Source organism: Aethalodelphis obliquidens, unplaced genomic scaffold (assembly GCF_003676395.1).
Source record: "Aethalodelphis obliquidens isolate GAN/ISIS:26980383/991018 unplaced genomic scaffold, ASM367639v1 scaffold70, whole genome shotgun sequence".
In the NCBI taxonomy this organism is placed as follows: Eukaryota; Metazoa; Chordata; class Mammalia; order Artiodactyla; family Delphinidae; genus Aethalodelphis; species Aethalodelphis obliquidens.
The window spans coordinates 3951955-3965690 of record NW_020838014.1 but is presented as its reverse complement, the minus strand read 5'-3'; the positions used below and the strand labels follow the sequence as shown (position 1 = coordinate 3965690).

Sequence of the window (13736 nt, the reverse complement as noted above, 5' to 3'; positions counted from 1 at the left end):
CAACAAGCCCCGGGAAAGTCCCCCACGCACGGGGACACCTGCGGTGGCTTCCCCACGGTGCACGGTACTCGTTGGCTCAACCTGCACATTTAGGAAACCCTAGTAATTGTCACAGGTATAGGATCAGTTCTGAGCATGTATTTCCTAAAACCATGGAGTTTCAGAGGCAGAGGGGCCTCAGAGATGAACAAGAGCAAACCCTTCAACTAGCCCCAGTCTCCGGACCAGACTGTCTCTGGGGAAGGAGGGAGGCAAGAAAAACTGAGCTGGTGAGACAGTTGCTGCCTCTCTTATGACTACCACAGTCATAGACAAATGACAGTAACCTGACTAAACGATCCTCATGCAGAAACCCCGTATACAGGCAGGCGGAGCCTGATGTCCAGACTGATTGTGGACATGGCCACACCAAAAACCCATGCGAGGAGCACTTTCCCAAGATACGGAACTCTGAGCTCAATAATTACACCCTCCCAGGGAAATGCCCCTTTTCACAGACCACATATATTTGTGGAAAACAGCGCATGGATACGCATAGCTCATAACAGAAATTCACTTGAGACCTGCACTTAAAAACACAAGTATAGGAATCCCAGATACGCCTAGAAAAGGACAACATGGATGATGGACTAGCCACGATCAGGACCAGAAGTTGATGCTGTTCCCAGTGGGAAAGTAACCCCCCTAACTCTACTTGGTCCAAACTTGAGCTCGTGGATGAGACAGGGCAGCAATGGATCAGCACAAATGTCTGAGGGAATTCAACAGCCACAGCTGAATCTGAAACTCACCCTTGACCATGTTGCCTTACTGGTCTATTTTCTTTTCAGGACAAAGAGGGTGCAATGTGAAATGCTATGTCTAATCAGCTACAAAACATCTTCCAGGGTCAGTGACAACTGTCATACAAAACTGCCATGGCAATGAGCTCGTGCTACATTTCTAAAACACATTTGGAGAGAAGCACCTCTAAACACAGTTCAAATTTTAGTTCATAAAACTCTGAAAGACGTGTCTTTGAAAAATAAATTCTGAAAAACAAAACCAAACTAATGCCCTACGTATCTGTACCCCCACAGCCTCTCCACTCTCTCTGACTGTGGGTTTAAGATGCACACTGTAAATGGTGCAGGCTCAGGGCTCAGAGAGCATGACCCTTGACTCTTCCATTTATTCTCTGACCTTGAACGAGTTAACTCATTTCTCCAAAGCTCAGATTCTTCATCTGTAAGATGAGAATATAACAACACAGAAAACCCTGCTATAACACGGTAAGTGGGCTTCAAAAGAGTCAACTGTATAAATGTATTACTAAAAGGTTAATGAAGTGACTTGGGCCAGCCCGGTGCACGTAGCTGGTCAGAAAATCTAGTGACAGACTGCAAGACCCAAATATACAGGTTTGGGCTGAGGTCTGGAGTCACCCGTGGTAGTTGTCTCATGAGCTTAAATGTTAATGGGGACAATTCCAAATTCAATGACTTTCTGAGACTTCAACAGTTGGCACTGAAGCCAGGAAAAATACTGGAGATCAGGAGTCCACCCTCCACTTTCCCATTTCCCAAGGAGAAGCTGCCTGCCTGGTTTAGGTTTTTGTTAAAGATTAAATGAGGTAATATATTTTAAAGTGCCTGACCCAAAGCAAATGGCTTATGAATGGCAGCACCGTGAGCTTACGCATCTGTGTTTGTTGGGGAGGCCAATCTGTCCCCTATGTGTACCTGTACCGCCCTCCCCACCAAGGGCTACCACGAGGGAACTACTACAGGAAATGAGCCAGGATCATTGCTTTCCTTAGGGACTTAGACCATAAAGTCATGCTACTCTCTGTTTTTATGCAGTATTTGCTGCCAACTCTCAGCCTCCTGAAAAATCAAACCTGTAGCTACCTAGAGGCATCTGTGGTACAAAAAGTAGAAAAAGCACTGCCTTGGAGTCATAAGGCCTGGATTCCTGCTACTCTGTAAACCATGTAAGTTACTTCCCCTTTCTGGGCCCTGTCTCTTGGTTGGTGATAGAGAGGGAATACCAATTACTGCATTTGGTTGTCGAGAAGAGCAAATGAAATACTGCCAGTGAAAACATTTATAAACTTACAGGATTATACAAATATAAAATAGTATCACATTACTAACGAGTCTGAGCATTTTGTAGCAAGGGATGGGGTTGGTTGTTGGCTAAGATATTCACACAGTTCCTGGACATAGAAGCATGACCCAATCTCCACTTATATATATATATATATTTCTTTTTTAAATTAATTTATTTTATTTCTGGCTGCGTTGGGTCTTCGTTGCTGCGCACGGGCTCTTCTCTGGTTGCGGCAAGCAGGGACTACTCTTCGTTGCGATGTGCAGGCTCCTCACTGGGTGGCTTCTCTTGTTGCAGAGCATGGGCTCTAGGCGTGCAGGCTTCAGTAGTTGTGGCACACAGGCTCAGTAGTTGTGGCTTGCGGGCTCTACAGCGCAGGCTCAGTAGTTGTGGCTCACGGGCCCAGCCGCTCCGTGGCATGTGGGATCTTCCCGGACCAGGGCTTGAACCCGAGTCCACTGCATCGGCAGGCGGATTCTTAACCACTGTGCCACCAGGGAAGTCCCTTCACTTATATTACATCAGAAAATTCTTGAAATGAAGAGCGTTTTAGTGTTCTCCCAAGCATAGACTCAAGAAGAAATCAGAGTCCATCTAGTCCCAACTCGCAATCCAAGCACCAACTCTTTAAAACACCCCAGAAATCATTCAGCCTCTGCTGGAAAAGAAAATATGCTCTCACTTTGTACTGAAATGACCTTATTTTAAGTTCTACCCATTGGTCCACCCACAGCTTCCTTCCGCACCAAGCCCCTCTTTCTTGTGAAAGCCCATCATATACTTGAAGAAAACAACTGTGGACATAAACCTCCTCCCTTTTAACCTTCCTATTTTGCAGATAAGGGCCCCGAGGCCTAAAAAAGTATGTGCACACCACCCCTCCCCCCCATACAGAGTTGTTTATTTCCTATTCATTCACTTTCCTCGGATCTGATTGTGGCTTCTGCAATTAAACTAGCACATGCTATTAAAATCAGAAATATTAAGGCTGTAGGAGCTCACCCAGTCAGAGGCCTCACACTCCGCAGCTTTAAGTTCTCCCAGAGCAGGGAGGAAAGGTGAGATAGGGCCAGGTGGGGAAGCCATGTTCAGGTTTTAGCCACTTCTTTTCAAATGTTAATTGAGCCCTTGAGCTCTGTCAACAAAAACAGCTTTCCCACTGTGTGAAAAATGAGCGAGCATTTCCTACATACCAAAGCCCCACAGAAACACTAGCTAGTTGCCTTTATTCTGACTGCCTGGGTATGTGCTGACAGGAAAGCTCTGGAGAGACCGTGTGCTGGTCACAGAATGAAATCTGCAAAGGCCCCCCTTCAGGGTTAGTGTTCATCATCCTGCCAGTCAACTAAGGATGCCAACATTCAGAAAGATTTTAATGACCAGCCTTGACCACTCCATCCAAAGGCAAGTAGGAATTAGGAGCATCTGCTAAGTCCTGCTAAGTCCCAAGTGTTGGGATGGATGTGAACGACACCTCAAGGGGCTCAGACTCCCGTCGGTGACAACCACCCAAACAGGGAAGTACAGCTGAGTGACCTGGGGGCCAAGACAGAGCATGTGAGTGGGGGTGGGGAACACCCAAAGAGGAGGCAAAGCTGAGTCTCAAAAGATGAATGATGGTCACGCCATGTGGACGACAGCCTATAAAGCCAATTCCAGGCAGAGGAAGCAACGTAGGCAGACACAGGCTGGTGTTCAACAGTCCACCTAAATGGTTATAACAACAGCAATGGGGGTCACGGTGCTGAGTCCTAGGACAGCTCTGAGAACCCTGATGGGGTGGGTTGAAGAGCATCTCCCCAAAATCCGCATCTACCCAGAAACTCAGAATGTGACCTTATTGGTCTTTGCAGATGTAATTACAATTAGTTAATAAGATAAGGTCATACTGGTGTCTATATAAGAAGAAAATAGGACACACAGAGAAGGCCGTGTGATGACGGAGCTGAGACTGGAGGGATGTAGCTACAAGCCAAGGAGCCCCAAGGATTGCAGGCAGTGGCCAGAAGCAAGGAGGAGCCAGGGAGGGCTCTTCCCTGGTGCAGAGGGAACACGGCCCTACCAACACCTAGATTTCAGACTTCTTTGCGGTACGCGGGCCTCTCGCTGTTGCAGCCTCTCCCGTTGCGGAGCACAGGCTCCGGACGCGCAGGCTCAGCGGCCACGGCTCACGGGCCCAGCTGCTCCGCGGCATGAGGGATCTTCCCGGACCGGGGCACGAGCCCATGTCCCCTGCATCGGCAGGTGGACTCTCAACCACTGCGCCACCAGGGAAGCCCTAGATTTCAGACTTCTAACCTTCAAAACTCAGAAAATTGGTTCAAGTCACTCAGTTTGTGGTCCTTTGCCAGCAGCTGCAGGAAGAGAATACACTTGTATTTAGGGAAAGCAGGATGGAGGCAGGTAGAGGGCAAGGCTGAGCTAAGGTTAGGTGGCCGAGGCACTGCATGAATGGCAAAGGGGAGAGGGTGAGGAGAGAGGACGAGGGAGGGAAAGGTCGGTGGGGGCATGGGGGGTAGCAGAGAGGGTGAGCCAGCTGAGAAGACCCAGAGGACAACGGCCGTAAAGGAGCCGGGGTACCACGGCCACCGCATCTCTTGCTCTTTAAGGCATGCCTACCCAGTAGGTGAATTTTAGGCTGGAACCCAGGTCTTTGAGACAACTTGAAAATGCAGGATCCAAAATGAAAGTTGACTCAGCTTCTTGGGAAAATTCCCACCCTGGGAGAGAGCTCGATGCCCTAGGTTTCACCTGACTGCTACTTCTCCCCAGGAAAGTCAACAAGGGTTACATCTTCCTGAATGTGTGGGTTTCACTGCTCCCTGGACTTGGAGATAAACTGACTTTGTGACCGAGAGTCAGGAGCATTTGCAGTAACATGCGTGTGAGTCCCAGAGACGCACATATCATTAGCCCCTGAACGTTGCTGCCATCTCCTCTGCTGAGAACCGGACACACGAGTGTTCATACCTCCTGGCCCTCCTGTCCTTCAATCAAAATGTTTGTCTCACAGCTGCATTGGGGGCAGTAGCTTACACAAGTCCTGCACAGATAACAGGCAGTGATCACCTGGGAACCTGAGGACAGGGAGTGGCAAAAACTGGAATCGGCTCCCGTTTACTGACAGGTCTGGTTAGGATGCAGGAAGATCTGGGAGGAAGGCAGGGTGTTCTGGGACCTTCTCCTGACAGACCAGGGGTGCGGGGGACACATGTGGTTGCCTGAGATCTTGAGATGTGACGCCCATCCTGAGAGGGGACAGTGGCCAGCGTCCCTGTCCTGCTGGGGAGGCCCTTCTCCAGGCCACATGGATTCTCCAGGGACCCAGGCGTGCCGGCTCCTCAGCTTCAGCGAACAAGTTCTCTGAATCGAGATTCGAAAACTGGCAGGTCTCCCTGGACGAGGCTTTGAACACCCGCTGCAGACAAGCACTGCAGGGGATCCCCATTGAAAGATAGCAAACTGAGACCAGAAGCCGCATAGTCCTATGGGGGAAGGAGGTGAAATATGCTGTCTGGCGGGGCACACAGGGCACTTCTCCAAGCCCTTTGCTGTCCCGCTTTAAGTTCCTGCTAAGAAAGTGTAACCTGGGAAACACCCTCTCTAATAAAACAAGCAAAGTCACACTGGGAGGAGACCACGTTGCCAGCACCAGGAGTCTGTGAGCACAGAAGTGGCCAACAGCTACATGCAACGCCCTGGTCCTCCTGGTCGCAGCAACTGAACAACGAGAGGTGTGTCATTCCTTTAGGCTGCAACACGGAGAGACCACTGGGTGGTCCTGAGCGTGCTGATGACACTGATGAGAAAGCCCCCACCTAGGGGATGATCCAGTCATAGCTGGCTGTCCCATAACAGAAAGATGCTGGCAGACCCCTTGCACTGGGGGGACCTACGAGATGTGCTTCCCCTCAAGTGGCAGGTTTGGCTACGGCCACATCTGCCCAGAGAGCTCGCAGCCCACTTCCAGGCCAGGGCACGGGCCCCTCCCACAGGATCCAACCTGGGCTGCACCTGCCATGCCTGCAATGGGAAATCGGCCTTCCAAGCTTTAAATCACTGAACTAAATCACACCAGATGAACATCAAAGACGACCACCTGCTCTGGGTGCCTTGAAAAGCAGATTTAGATCGGGACCAAGAGCAGCCCCAGACCCACCCAAGATGCTCGGCTGGCCTGCTCTTATCCAGCCTCACATCCTCTTGACGCGGGTACCTCTGGCCCTGGGAGGAACCGCAGGCACCCAAATGGAAAGGTCTGGAGGCCAAGGGCAACCAGTCTAGCCAACGGATCTCTGCTCACAGAGACCAAGTGAGGCCAATACGGGGCAGGACAGGGAAAGGGGACCCTGTTCACTTGCCCTCTTGAGTGTTAGTGTACCACACACACTGAACCAAATCACACCCATCAATCCGTGCGGGAGCGTGCAGAAAGCCAGGCAGGCTGAGGGGCGAGTCCTTGGGAAAACAGACCACACACCACTCCAGTGCGCATCCACCACCCGCCCGCCGCCAGGGGCGGGGCTGTGGGGACGGCACCATGGAAACCAGGTTCACGTCCAGGGCTCCGTCCCGTACTCTCCGCCTCGGAGAGAGGGTCTGTGGGCAGACGCCGTGCGAGGGCAGCCTTCCCAGCTGTGGCTGCTGCCAGTAGGCAGCTGAGCAAACACAAGCCCGCAGTGTCCGGCACCTTCCACTCTCATTAAAGCCACTTTTAACAGGGACCACGGGGCCAAACCACAAACGGCAGCTCTGAGCCCGCCTTCGAAATTCTCCCACAGGAGAGCAGAGCCTGAGCAAAACTCTGCACACGCTCCTCTTTAGCTCTTACTCATTTTCATCCTTTGCTTCCTTAGGGAGTGGGGGTGGGGACTGCTAATATCTTTACTGAAAAGCAGCTACGCAAGAAGGCACATTTCCAAAGCTGAGACTGCATGGGAAACCACGATCATAAAAAACATGAACCGAGACCTTTGGCGGTCATTTTAAAACACGCCCTCACTTCGCAGGCGATGGAGCCAGGCCCTCCCGCGACAGTTGGTGCCGGTCTTGAACGTGGGAGGGAGGGGCCCACAGCCCAGCGTGACAGCCAAGCCTGATCAGTGGGGTAATCACCAGCTTTGATATCATTTGACCCAGAATCACAGACGCAAGATTTCCAGTGGAGCTGGATATATCCTGGCGTTACTGGAGTAACCTTAACCTCCCCAGGAGACTCTCCTTTTCTCACTTCTAACTAGGAAACCAAAGTGCCATTGAGAGAAACAAGGCCCCCACTCAAGCTGGGAAGGTGCAGGCCAGAGCTGGAGACAGGACAATAGGAGCTCTGTTTCATGGGGTCAAGCTCCGCTCATTGATCCGTGGTTTCCTGGGGCTTCAGGGTCAAAGGTCACCAGGGTGCCTAACGTTCCTGTCTTAGCTCGGGCTGCCATAACAAAATACCAGAGACTGAGTGGTTTAAACAACAGAAGCGACTTCTCCTACAGTTCTGGAGCCTAGAAGTCCAAGCTCAAGATCTGGCCAACTCAGTTTCTGCTGAGGACTCTCTCCCTGGCTTGCAGACGGCTGCCTTCTCACTGTGCCCTCACATGGTATTTCCCCAGTGCATGTGCACCAGGGGAGAGAGCGTGCAGGCAAGCTCTCTGGTGTCTCTCCTTCAAAGGCCACTAATTTTAGAAGATCTATGAACTCCCTTAACCTTAATTACTTCTTTAGAGGTCCTATATCCAAACATCGCCACACTGGGGTTTAGAGCTTCAACCAATGAATTTGGGGGTCACATTCCACCTCTGGTTCCCCCAAAATTCATGTCCTTCCTGCAAAACATAATCCCACCAAGTTCTTTGCCATTTTATTACAAAGGTCACCTTTTCTCCATCATCTAATAACATGTTCCTTGTTTCCTCATTTCTAGCTATGAATTTTTCAAGGAACACATTCAGTCTGTATTAGTTCCTTTTCAACACAATGCTACAATCATACATGATCATAAATTTCCACTGTTTGAAAAGCAATCCAAGAATCATTTCTTCTAAAGCATGGGGGGTTCTGTGATCAGTAATCAGAACTTTGATTAAATGGTCCACAGTCAATGCCAATTTGTAAGATACTTTTAGTCTCAATGAATGAAGCATTGAGTTAAAAAACCTGCTGGCTGAATTAGGTACAGTGGAGCTTCAGCAATATGAGTATGTTACAGGATGGGTCACTGTGAATAGACAAGTTTCCCAGAGGACTGAGACGAGAGTTAAATCTGCTTTTGTGGTCTGTGTCCTTGCTGATGACTACCAGCTATCACCCTTCATTGATGTTCATGTACCTCCTTAGAGCAGCTCTTTCCTTGACTTGAAATATGTTACTTCTGGACTCTTGGAGATCTCAAAGTCAATAATTAAATTTTTTAGAACTATAAGAATATGCAGGCTCTGAGAATGAGGGCCTGAGGTTGTTGTGGGAGCCTGCCACACCGTGAACCCCAATGAACCAATGCTTCCAATATCCCCCCCCCCCCCGGTGCAGTCTTTGCCCCTTAAATCTGGGCTGGGGCTCTGACTTGCTCTAAGAAGAGGATGCAGTGCAAGTAGTACTGGGCGAGTTCCAGGCCTAAGCCTTAAAAGAGAGCTTAGGGAGCTCTGCTTGTGTGTCCTTAGGAGCCCTGAGAAGTTGTCTAGCTACACTAATGAAGATACTACTCCCCCGGAGGGAAGGCCCTCTGGGGAAGGAGAGAACCACAGAATACCTTGGACAAGAAAGCAGCGAAATCCCAGTGGATTCACATGACTGCACAGGGACCACTGGCCAGACCAGCCAAAGAACCTCCCAGCTGAGCCCAGCCCACAGAACTATGAGAAATGATAATAATGTTGCCCTGACTACTAAGTTTTGGGGTGGTTTTAACAGCCATAGTTAAAAGAGGTCTTCTTTGGCAGGGGCCCCCAACCCCCAGGCCACGGACCAGTAGCGGTCCTTGGCCTGTTAGGAACCGGGCCACACAGCAGGAGGTGAGCAGCGGACGAACGAGCAAAGCTCCATCTGCTGCTCCCCATCGCTCCCCATTGTTCGCATTACCTCCTGCCCACCCCCCCCCCCCCCACGACTGCTCACATCCGTGGAAAAATTGTCTTCCATGAAACCGGTCCCTGGTGCCAAAAAGGTTGGGGACCACTATTCTTCAGGACATGTGACAAACAGAAAGTTAAAAATGTTTGACCAGGGGACTTCCCTGGTGGCACAGTGGTTAAGAATCCGCCTGCCAATGCAGGGGACACAGGTTCAAGCCCTGGTATGGGAAGATCCCACATGCCACAGAGCAACTCAGCCCATGCGCCACAACTACTGAGCCTGTGCTCTAGAGCCTGCGCGCCACAACTACTAAGCCCGCGCGCCACAACTACTGAAGCCTGTGTGCCTAGAGTCCGTGCTCCACAAGAGAAGCCACCGCAACAGGAAGCCCCTGCACCGCAACAAAGACTAGCCCCCGCTCGCCGCAACTAGAGAAAGCCTGCGTGCAGCAATGAAGACCCAACGCAGCCAAAAATAAATTAAGAAAAAAAAGTTTGACCAGGCAAAGGCTCAAACCTACTTACTACTGTGGTTATAAGGCAGAGGCTTTGTTTGCTGAGCGACTGAATAAAAGAGCCAATGGAGCTAAGGAACGACCGTAGAGTGGGAGCCAGCCATCTCTGAAAATCCTCTTCACACACTCCTTTCCAGCCCTGAAGCTATGATTTAAATGAGATAGAATAAAGTGTACAAAAATATCTAGCACCCAGCCTGGTTCATGGTAAGCGCTCAAAAATTGCTTACAAGTCCACTCATGCGTTCTTAAAGCAGTGACATGAACATGAACACATCTGTTCAGGGGCACCATGGTGAAACGGTTAAGATCATTCTGGAATCAGCCTGGGCTCAGATCCTGGCTCCCACAATTACAAACTGTGTGGCCATAGACAACCTACATAACTCCTCCAAGCCTCAGTTTCCTCACCTGAAAATGAAGGTAACAGTGCCTACCTCACAGGATTGCTGTGATGATTCAATGAGCTACATACTAAGAGCTTAGAAGGTGCCTGGCACGTGTTAAGGTCTATGTCAGTGTTAACTGGTAAGGTTTCCATTGTTGTTGCTTTGTTCTGCATCTTGGATTCAGTCAGTCAATTACACTGGCTGCTATGCTCCAATATTTACAGGATATACCTTTAAAGATTTCAAAACTGAGAAATTATTAATGAGGATCATTAAATGTCATTTTAAGTCTCTTTTTTCTTCTGGGGTTCTCCCCAGATACAGTCAGATCAAAACCTAGTGCTTGGTGAAGTCCTGGAAAAGTTAGCAACTCATTGCGAGAACTTGGCCAAGAAAAGTGACACGTGAGGTATGTGTGGAGAATTACGAACCCAATGTGCCGAGACCCCAGGATGCTGCGGAGAACGCAGGGACGGAGTGTGATGCACAGGAAGGCGCTGGTTCCTTGCGGTCTCAAGCAGGTCCCTGAACCTATGGCTCGGGGCCCTCAATGGTAAAGGGGCGACACCACTACAGCACCTGCCCCCACCCCTGACAGCAGCGAGGAGGGGAAAGGGAGACATCCCTAAGAGCCCTGGTAATCCCTACGGCACTGGGCAAAGGTTAGGATGTATCTTAATCTACTTTGGGGTCTCACTTTGTACAACTGGAACCTTTTACATTTCTGAAAGTTTTCAAATAAGCCCAAACTCCCATTCCTGCCAACAAGCAAGGTCCCTGCAAGTACCTTTTATGAGAGCTAAGGAGAAACATATTTTAAGACACTAAAGAATAGATATTTTTCTGACTATTCTCAAAAATAGCTCCGTTGACTTTATAAAATCACCTTTGAAAACAAAACAACAAAAGAACTCACCATCGCTCTGCATCTCAGCCCAGTAGGCCGCTGCTCCGGGGAGGGCCTTACATAACGGGAGAGTAGACTGGCCTGATTCTGGGAGGGTCTGGGGATGACCTGCTATTCTGATCCCCGGGACCTGCTTTGTGTCTATTCCAATTTTACAAAAGGGCTTAGAAGTTCTATTTCTGATCCAGTGACTCTTCCAGCCACCGATGGATTTAGACCAGAATTAGCCCAAGGCTCGGCGGGCGACAGGCCCACGGGGGCCAGCAGGGAGAGATGGATCCCGAGCCCGTCCCAGATCTCGCAGCCTGGCTGTCGCATGGGTGGCTGGCCCTGCCCGAGGGCTCTGGGAGTAAAGACACCTCTCCTTCCCTGGCCATCTTTCCACCCCACAACCAGGGTCTCCATGTGAGGGGCAAGAGGGGCCTTATGAAGGCAGGAGGGGAGGAAAACAAATGGTCCTGCAGAGGGGCTGGAAGGAAGAGATGGGGCCACCCCCGGGCCGCCTTCCGTCTCCCTGGGGAGCTAGGGTGAGTGGCTTCAGGGACAGCAAGTTAAGGACTACGCAGCTGTTTGGTCACGGTGAGGACAACCCCGAGGGGTCCGCGGCAAGCCCTGGGCCACACGGCACTGTGGGCCCTGCGTCTCCTGCCCAGGTCTACCCCTGGCTGGCGCAGCCATGTGGTGAGGAACCGGGACGACCCACGGTTTTCTGAACATACCGTGGCACACTGCCCTGGGGCTGTTTTGTGTGTCCCCTCCCCACCTCCACCCTGATCCAGCACGCGGAGCAAGCAGTCCTAGAGGGAGGAGGGACACGGGGGCCCACGGAGGGAGTCAGCCCCACTGCCTGGACTACCTAAAGTGGGAAGACTCCCTTCCCTTTTCCACCTCTGCAGGTGGGATTCACACAACTCGAGCTGAGCCAAAACACAAAACCACGGCAGGCCTCGCTACGGGCCAGCGTATTAACTACTTACATTTACAGAGTCCCAAATGTCACTCATCTCTCTGTGACCAGAGCTGGATTTCTCTCCACCCTCCTGACCTTTAGCAAAACCTGTCCAGTCCTGAGATAGATATGTGGCCGGGCTTTATCTCTGTCACTGCCTGAAGTCCACCCCGTCCTCCTGTGTTCCCGTTGCCCATTCCAAGGCCTGTGTCTGCCACTGTGCACTGCACAGTGTGGCAATGGTCCCCCTCCAAGGAGTTCCGGGATACAGCTTTGGAGGCAGCCACCCTGTGTCTCTGGAGCCCCCAGGTCCGGGCTCTGTACGCAGCAGACGTTTAATACAAGTCTGCTGGTCATTCTCCAATGTAAAATATGGGGAAAGAAAGCTGCCTGAGATGAATAAGCAGCAGAGACCTACCTGCCTTCACAGCCCCTCTGGCATCTCTGCGAAGGACTCAATACATCTGATTTCACTGCGTAGAGCCTGTGAATCAGATGCCGATTCCTTCCAAGGATCGGTCAAAGCGGCACAGGCCTTGAATGCTAAGCCACCCAGTCCTCAGGCGGTACATCTGAGCCAGAGGAACGAAAGAAGATTCGTGCCAACACCGAGATGGTTTGGCAGTATCACTGACTCCAAACCGGGGTTGGGCCACCTCCCCGGGCCCCAGCCAAAAATATGACAAAGCCCACTAAGGTGCCCTTGCCATCCTGGCTGCTTTGCAGTATCACAGCAGTAATAGCTACAACCAACAAAGTGCTTACCATACGCCAAGCAGGTTACACACGTCGACAGACATGTTGATGCAGAGGAGGGAGGAGGGCCCTAGGAGAGGACAATGTCACACATCCCAGGTCATTCTCTCATCCGGTAACCATCTGAGTGCCAACCATGTGCTATGCTCTAGGCCAGGCACTGAAGATGCAAAGAAGAGTAAGACACAGCACCTGTCCTCAGGGAGCCCACAGTTTGTGGAAGAAAACACAGAAAAATAGGCCAATGACACCAAATGAGAGATGCCATAGTGGGGGCATTAACTTAGGTCTGGCTTCATGGCATCTAGTGGATCCTGAACAAAGCTAGTCATGTTCTTTTGTATAAATGACTTAAATTCCCTAAACCCCCATCTCTTCATCTGTAATATAGGGATTAATAGTACCCACACCAAAGAGTTCTGTGAAGACAATCTATACAAAGTGCTTACCTCGGGGTAAATAAAAACAAAATAAAATAAATAATGATGATCACTCTTTTAGTTAACCACAAAATAATTGATTTTATGCACAGATTTAAAATATGACATCTTAATGTATTTCTAACTTCTTCTCACACGCATACATTTTTAAGACACTCAACTCTTCCAAATCTGTACTTTGAGTCTTTCCTGGAGGATCACTAAGGTGACCATGTAAGTTATTGCCCAAACCAGGACACTTCTGAGAGTGGGGAGAAAAGGAATGATTAATAATTCCACTGGGACAATGGGGTAAACCAGATGTACCATTATGAACAAAATGGAACCGCCGATGACTCTATCGTTCATAGGCCAATTTCCGGGGCAAGGTCAGCAGCCGTCACTAAGGCTTCCTTTCTCCATCATTTTTAAGAGCTGCCAACAACTTTGGAAATAGGCCCAACAAAACTCCAAGCTGGAAGAGAGCCAGTACCTGTGCCACCCCATCTAAACATCAGGAAAGTCAATGCACACGAACAACCCCACCTCCACCCTGCCATACACACAGACACACACACAGACACACACACAGACACACACAGACACACACACACACACACACACACACACACACACACACACACACACA

General features: G+C 50.2%; 1 protein-coding gene across 4 annotated transcripts in view; it reads right to left on the bottom strand.

The window, feature by feature from the left end:
• VANGL1 (VANGL planar cell polarity protein 1) overlaps positions 1-13736 on the bottom strand; it is a 47603-nt gene that overhangs the window by 11643 nt on the left and 22224 nt on the right. The gene's annotated exons all lie outside the window — the stretch shown is intronic.